The sequence below is a fragment of the Hordeum vulgare genome, chromosome 3H, assembly GCF_904849725.1.
Source record: "Hordeum vulgare subsp. vulgare chromosome 3H, MorexV3_pseudomolecules_assembly, whole genome shotgun sequence".
NCBI lineage: Eukaryota > Viridiplantae > Streptophyta > Magnoliopsida > Poales > Poaceae > Hordeum > Hordeum vulgare.
Window position 1 is genome coordinate 250,771,491 of NC_058520.1, and position 8,585 is coordinate 250,780,075.

Here is an 8,585-nt window from a genome sequence, read left to right on the forward strand (position 1 = left end):
ATTTCTTGCTTAGATATACATGGATGGATTGGTGGTATGCTTAGATGTTCATGGATGGATTGGTAGTATGTTTAGATGTATAATATGGTAGTGTGCAAGTATTGAATAAGATCATCCATATGTATCCATGATTAGTGTTGTATTGAACTAGATCATCCATGTGTGCATGTTTTATTGTTAGTTCATATTGTCAATGTGTTGTCCATGTTTATAGCTAGTACGTATTATCGATGTGTATTATGTTGTGCTATTGATGACGCTTCAGTTTGTAGGACATGAGCATGCAAGAGTTTAGTCTAGCCATCGTGTCGTCCGAGAGCTAGTTTCCGACGTCCTACGTCAAGGACTCTCAGGCTAGCTTTGATCAGGTGCCTCTTGATTCAGAGGTTTTCGAGGTGTCGCATACGGTTCCTCTATGTGTGTTGGCTCGGCCCAATAATGTAGCTCATGTTGTTGGTCGAAAGGCAGCCGCAAAGGAGAAGAAGGATGACAGGGGATGCAACATGAAATGGCAGTCGTTCCTCTCCAATTTCATTCTTGATAAGATGTGTGTGACCATATCTAATGGAGTGAGGACTCACAAGGACTTCAAGGCGGTGCACTTGAACTCTATGGCAAATCAAGTTTTTGAGCTTTGTGGACAAGAGATCACCTCAACCTACGTCTACAACCACCTGAGGAAGTGGAGAATGAGGTGGATCATCTCCTCCAAGCTGAGAGACCTGAGCAGTGCTTCATGGCATGAGGAGACCTGCACGATCTTGTTGGAGGCAGAGCACTACCAATCATCTCCTATGAACCATTGCCATACTAACTAACCACCACTCTACCATGTTTCTTTCTTAGGATCACCCCAAGACTATAGAGTTCCTCAATACATCTATCTAGAACTACCATCAGATGTAGCAGATCTTCTCCTTTGGGCTCGCAACCGGCAAGCATGCCATGGGCTCTGGTCAACCGTTGGGCTCGGTTATGTGCGGGATGCGTGACTATCTAGACACCCAGGAGTTAGACACCATTATCATTGATGTGTTGGAATTATGCCCTAGAGGCAATAATAAATATAGTTATTATTATAATTCCTATATCAAGATAATCGTTTATTATCCATGCTATAATTGTATTGAATGAAGACTCATTTACATGTGTGGATACATAGACAAAACACCGTCCCTAGCAAGCCTCTAGTTGGCTAGCCAATTGATCAAAGATAGTCAGTGTCTTCTGATTATGAACAAGGTGTTGTTGCTTGATAACTGGATCACGTCATTAGGAGAATCACGTGATGGACTAGACCCAAACTAATAGACGTAGCATGTTGATCGTGTCATTTTGTTGCTACTGTTTTCTGCGTGTCAAGTATTTATTCCTATGACCATGAGATCATACAACTCACTGACACCGGAGGAATGGTTTGTGTGTATCAAACGTCGCAACGTGACTGGGTGACTATAAAGATGCTCTACAGGTATCTCCGAAGGTGTTAGTTGAGTTAGTATGGATCAAGACTGGGATTTGTCACTCCGTGTGAACGGAGAGGTATCTCGGGGCCCACTCGGTAATACAACATCACACACAAGCCTTGCAAGCAATGTAACTTAGTGTAAGTTGCGGGATCTTGTATTACGGAACGAGTAAAGAGACTTGCCGGTAAACGAGATAGAAATAGGTATACGGATACTAATGATCGAATCTCGGGCAAGTAACTTACCGAAGGACAAAGGGAATGACATACGGGATTATATGAATCCTTGGCACTGAGGTTCAAACGATAAGATCTTCGTAGAATATGTAGGATCCAATATGGGCATCCAGGTCCCGCTATTGGATATTGACCGAGGAGTCTCTCGGGTCATGTCTACATAGTTCTCGAACCCGCAGGGTCTGCACACTTAAGGTTCGACGTTGTTTTATGCGTATTTGAGTTATATGGTTGGTTACCGAATGTTGTTCGGAGTCCCGTATGAGATCACGACGTCACGAGGGTTTCTGGAATAGTCCGGAAACGAAGATTGATATATAGGAAGACCTCATTTGATTACCGGAAGGTTTTCGGAGTTACCGGGAATGTACCGGGAATGACGAATGGGTTCCGGGAGTTCACCGGGGGGGCAACCCACCCCGGGGAAGCCCATAGGCCTTGAGGGTGGCACACCAGCCCTTAGTGGGCTGGTGGGACAGCCCAAAAGGGCTCTATGCGCCAAGAAGAGAAAATCAAGAGAAAAGAAAAAAAAAGGCAAGGTCCCCCCTCTCCCACCTATATATACGGAGGTTTTAGGGCTGATTTGAGACGACTTTTCCACGGAAGCCTGACCACATACCTCCATGGTTTTTCCTCTAGATCGCGTTTCTGCGGAGCTTGGGCGGAGCCCTGTTGAGACAAGGTCATCACCAACCTCTGGAGCGCCGTCACGCTGCCGGAGAACTCTTCTACCTCTCCGTCTCTCTTGCTGGATCGAGAAGGCCGAGATCATCGTCGAGCTGTACGTGTGCTGAACGCGGAGGTGCCGTCCGTTCGGTACTAGATCGTGGGACTGATCGCGGGATTGTTCGCGGGGCGGATCGAGGGACGTGAGGACGTTCCACTACATCAACCGCGTTCACTAACGCTTCTGCTGTACGATCTACAAGGGTACGTAAATCACTCATCCCCTCTCGTAGATGGACATCACCATGATAGGTCTTCGTGCGCATAGGAAAATTTTTGTTTCCCATGCGACGTTCCCCAACAGTGGCATCATGAGCTAGGTTCATGAGTAGATGTCTTCTCGAGTAGAACACAAAAGTTTTTGTGGGCGGTGATGTGCGTTTTGCTGCCCTCCTTAGTCTTTTCTTGATTCTGCGGTATTGTTGGATTGAAGCGGCTTGGACCGACATTACTCGTACGCTTACGAGAGACTGGTTTCATCGTTACGAGTAACTCCGTTGCTCAAAGATGACTGGCAAGTGTCGGTTTCTCCAACTTTAGTTGAATCGGATTTGACCGAGGAGGTCCTTGGATGAGGTTAAATAGCGACTCATATATCTCCGTTGTGGTTTTTGCGTAAGTAAGATGCGATCCTACTAGATACCCACGGTCACCACGTAAAACATGCAACAACAAAATTAGAGGACGTCTAACTTGTTTTTGCAGGGTATGCTTGTGATGTGATATGGCCAATGATGTGATGTGATATATTGGATGTATGAGATGATCATGTTGTAATAGAAATATCGACTTGCACGTCGATGGTACGGCAACCGGCACGAGCCATAGGGTTGTCTTTATACTAACGTGTGTGCTTGCAGATGCGTTTACTATTTTGCTAGGATGTAGCTATAGTAGTAATAGCATGAGTAGCACGACAACCCCGATGGCAACACGTTGATGGAGATCATGGTGTGGCGCCGGTGACAAGAAGATCGTGCCGATGCTTTGGTGATGGAGATCAAGAAGCACGTGATGATGGCCATATCATGTCACTTATGAATTGCATGTCATGTTAATCCTTTTATGCACCTTATTTTGCTTAGAACGACGGTAGCATTATGAGGTGATCTCTCACTAAAATTTCAAAACGAAATTGTGTTCTCCCCGACTGTGCACGGTTGCTACAGTTCGTCGTTTCGAGACACCACGTGATGATCGGGTGTGATAGACTCAACGTTCACATACAACGGGTGCAAAACAGTTGCGCACGCGGAACACTCGGGTTAAGCTTGACGAGCCTAGCATGTGCAGACATGGCCTCGGAACACATGAGACCGAAAGGTCGATCATGAATCATATAGATGATATGATTAGCATAGGGATGCTTACCACTGAAACTATACTCAACTCACGTGATGATCGGACTTGAGCTAGTGTAAGTGGATCATGAACCACTCAAATGACTAGAGAGATGTACTTTTTGAGTGGGAGTTTAGCGAATAATTTGATTAAGTTAAACTCTAATTATCTTGAACATAGTCTAAGTCCACTTTGAATATATTTGTGTTGTAGATCATGGCTCACGCGACAGTCATCCTGAATTTTAATACGTTCCTAGAGAAAGCTAAGTTGAAAGATGATGGAAGCAACTTTGTAGACTGGGCCCGTAATCTTAAGCTAATCTTACAAGCTGGGAAGAAGGATTATGTCCTTAATGCTGCGTTAGGAGATGAACCACCCGCTACGGGTGATCAGGATGTTAAGAACGCTTGGTTAGCACGTAAGGAGGACTACTCAATAGTTCAATGTGTAGTCTTGTATGGCTTAGAACCGGGACTTCAACGTCGCTTTGAGCGTCATGGAGCATTTGAGATGTTCCAGGAGTTGGAGTTTATCTTTCAGAAGAACTCCCGGATCGAGAGGTATGAGACCTACGATAAATTCTATGCTTGCAAGATGGAGGAAAACTCATCTGTCAGTGAACATGTGCTCAAAATGTCTGGGTACTCAAATCGTCTAGCTGAGCTGGGGATTGAACTCCCGCAAGAAGCTATCACTGACAGAATCCTTCAATCACTGCCGCCAAGCTATAAAGGCTTTGTGTTGAACTACAAACATGCAAGGGATGAACAAGTCTCCCGGCGAGTTGTTTGCGATGCTGAAAGTCGCAGAGTCTGAACTCCGTAAAGAGCATCAAGTGTTGATGGTGAATAAGACCACTAGTTTCAAGAGAAACGGCAAAGGCAAGAAGGGCAATTCGAAGAAGAGCGGCAAGCCTGTTGCCAATCCGACGAAGAAACCCAAAGCTGGACCTAAGCCGGAAACGGAGTGTTACTATTGCAAGGGTATGGGTCACTGGAAGCGCAATTGCCCCAAGTATCTGGCAGATAAGAAGGCGGGCAAAGAAAAATCAGGTATATTTGATATACATGTTATTGATGTGTACTTAACCGGCTCTCGTAGTAGTGCCTGGGTATTCGATACCGGTTCTGTTGCTCATATTTGCAACTCGAAACAGGAACTGCGGAATAGGCGAAGGCTGGCGAAAGATGAAGTGACGATGCGCGTAGGAAATGGTTCCAAGGTTGATGCAATCGCCGTCGGCACAGTGTCACTTCAGCTACCGTCAGGATTAGTGATGAACTTAAATCATTGTTATTTAGTGCCTGCGTTGAGCATGAACATTATATCTGGATCTTGTTTATTGCGAGACGGTTACTCTTTTAAGTCAGAGAATAATGGTTGTTCTATTTCTATGAGTAACATCTTTTATGGTCATGCACCGAATGTGGGAGGATTGTTCATATTGAATCTTGATAGCGATACGCATATACATAACATTGAGACCAAAAGAGTTAGAGTTAACAATGATAGCGCCATATTTTTGTGGCACTGCCGCTTAGGTCATATTGGTGTAAAGCGCATGAAGAAACTCCATGCTGATGGACTTTTGGAGTCACTTGACTTTGATTCACTTGACACGTGCGAACCATGCCTCATGGGCAAGATGACTAAGACTCCGTTCTCAGGAACAATGGAGCGTGCAAGTGACTTGTTGGAAATCATACATACCGATGTGTGTGGTCCGATGAGCGTGGAGGCACGCGGCGGATATCGTTATTTTCTCACCTTCACTGAAGATTTAAGTAGATATGGTTATGTCTACTTGATGAAGCACAAGTCTGAAACATTTGAAAAGTTCAAGCAATTTCAGAGTGAAGTGGAAAATCATCGTAACAAGAAGATCAAGTTCCTGCGGTCTGATCGTGGGGGTGAGTATCTGAGTTTCGAGTTTGGTGCTCACTTAAGACAATGTGGAATTGTTTCACAGTTAACACCGCCTGGAACACCACAGCATAATGGTGTGTCCGAACGTCGTAATCGTACTCTATTAGAGATGGTGCGATCTATGATGTCTCTTACTGATTTGCCGTTATCATTTTGGGGCTATGCATTAGAAACAGCTGCATTCACTTTAAATAGGTTACCATAAAAATCCGTTGAGACGACACCATACGAACTGTGGTATGGCAAAAGGCCAAAGTTGTCGTTTCTTAAAGTTTGGGGATGTGATGCTTATGTCAAAAAGCTTCAGCCTGAAAAGCTGGAACCCAAAGCGGAAAAGTGCGTCTTCATAGGTTACCCAAAAGAGACAGTTGGGTACACCTTCTATCTCAAATCCGAGGGCAAAGTTTTTGTTGCTAAAAACAGAGCTTTTCTCGAGAAGGAGTTTCTCTCGAGAGAATTGAGTGGGAGGAAGATAGAACTTGACGAGGTTGTCGAACCTCTCATCCCTCTGGATGGTGGCGCAGGGCAAGGGGAAACCTCTATCATTGCAACGCCGGTTGAGGAGGAAGTTAATGATGATGATCATGAAACTCCAGTTCAAGTTTCTGTCGAACCACGCAGGTCGACGAGACCACGTGCTGCTCCAGAGTGGTACGGTAATCCCGTCTTATCAATCATGTTGTTAGACAACAATGAACCTGCGAATTATGAAGAAGCAATGGTGGGCCCAGATTCCAACAAACGGTTGGAAGCCATGAAGTCCGAGATAGGATCCATGTATGAGAACAAAGTGTGGACTTTGGAGGTACTGCCTGAGGGCCGCAAGGCCATTCAGAACAAATGGATCTTTAAGAGGAAGATGGACGCTAACGGTAATGTGACCGTTTATAAAGCTCGACTTGTGGCAAAGGGTTTTTCACAAGTTCAAGGAGTTGACTACGATGAGACTTTCTCACCCGTACCGATGCTTAAGTCCGTCAGAATCATGTTAGCAATAGCTGCATTTTTCGATTATGAAATCTGGCAGATGGATGTCAAAACGGCGTTCCTTAACGGTTTCCTTAAGGAAGAGTTGTATATGATACAACCCGAAGGTTTTGTCGATCCTAAGAATGCTAACAAGGTGTGCAAGCTCCAGCGATCCATTTATGGACTGTTGCAAGAATCTCGGAGTTGGAACAAACGCTTTGATGAGGTGATCAAAGCATTTGGGTTTATACAAGTGGTTGGAGAATCTTGTATTTACAAGAAAGTGAATGGGAGCTCTGTGGTGTTTCTAATATTATATGTGGATGACATATTACTGATTGGAAACAACGTAGAGTTTTTAGAGAGCATAAAGGATTACTTGAATTAAAGTTTCTCTATGAAGGACCTAGGAGAAGCTGCTTACATTCTAGGCATTAAGATCTATAGGGATAGATCAAAACGCCTGATAGGACTTTCACAAAGCACATACCTTGATAAAGTTTTGAAGAGGTTCAAAATGGAACAGTCCAAAAAAGGGTTCTTGTCAGTTCTACAAGGTACGAGATTGAGTAAGACTCAGTGCCCAGCAACTGATGAAGATAGAGAGCATATGCGCTCTGTCCCCTATGCTTCAGCCATAGGTTCTATCATGTATGCGATGCTGTGCACTAGACCAGATGTTAGCCTGGCCATAAGTATGGCAGGTAGGTTCCAGAGTAATCCAGGAGTGGATCACCGGACAACGGTCAAGAATATCCTGAAGTACCTGAAAAGGACTAAGGAGATGTTTCTCGTGTATGGAGGTGACGAAGAGCTCGTCGTAAAAGGTTACGTCGATGCAAGCTTTGACACAGATCCGGACGACTCTAAGTCGAAAACCGGATACGTATTTATTCTTAATGGGGGTGCAGTAAGCTAGTGCAGTTCCAAGCAGAGCGTCGTAGCAGATTCTACATGTGAAGCGGAGTACATGGCTGCCTCGGAGGCGGCTAAGGAGGGTGTCTGGATGAAGCAGTTCATGACGGATCTTGCAGTGGTGCCAAGCGCACTGAATCCAATAACCTTGTTCTGTGACAACACTGGTGCCATTGCCTTAGCAAAGGAACCGCGGTTTCACAAGAAGACCAGACACATCAAACGACGCTTCAACCTCATCCGCGACTACGTCGAGGGAGAGGACGTGAATATATGCAAAGTGCACACGGATCTGAATGTAGCAGACCCCCTGACTAAACCTCTTCCACGGCCAAAACATGATCAACACCAGAACTGTATGGGTGTTAGATTTATTACAATGTGATTCACATGGTGATGTGAGGGCTAGATTATTGACTCTAGTGCAAGTGGGAGACTGTTGGAATTATGCCCTAGAGGCAATAATAAATATAGTTATTATTATAATTCCTGTATCAAGATAATCGTTTATTATCCATGCTATAATTGTATTGAATGAAGACTCATTTACATGTGTGGATACATAGACAAAACACCGTCCCTAGCAAGCCTCTAGTTGGCTAGCCAGTTGATCAAAGATAGTCAGTGTCTTCTGATTATGAACAAGGTGTTGTTGCTTGATAACTGGATCACGTCATTAGGAGAATCACGTGATGGACTAGACCCAAACTAATAGACGTAGCATGTTGATCGTGTCATTTTGTTGCTACTGTTTTCTGCGTGTCAAGTATTTATTCCTATGACCATGAGATCATATAACTCACTGACACCGGAGGAATGCTTTGTGTGTATCAAACGTCGCAACGTAACTGGGTGACTATAAAGATGCTCTACAGGTATCTCCGAAGGTGTTAGTTGAGTTAGTATGGATCAAGACTGGGATTTGTCACTCCGTGTGAACGGAGAGGTATCTCGGGGCCCACTCGGTAATACAACATCACACACAAGCCTTGCAAGCAAT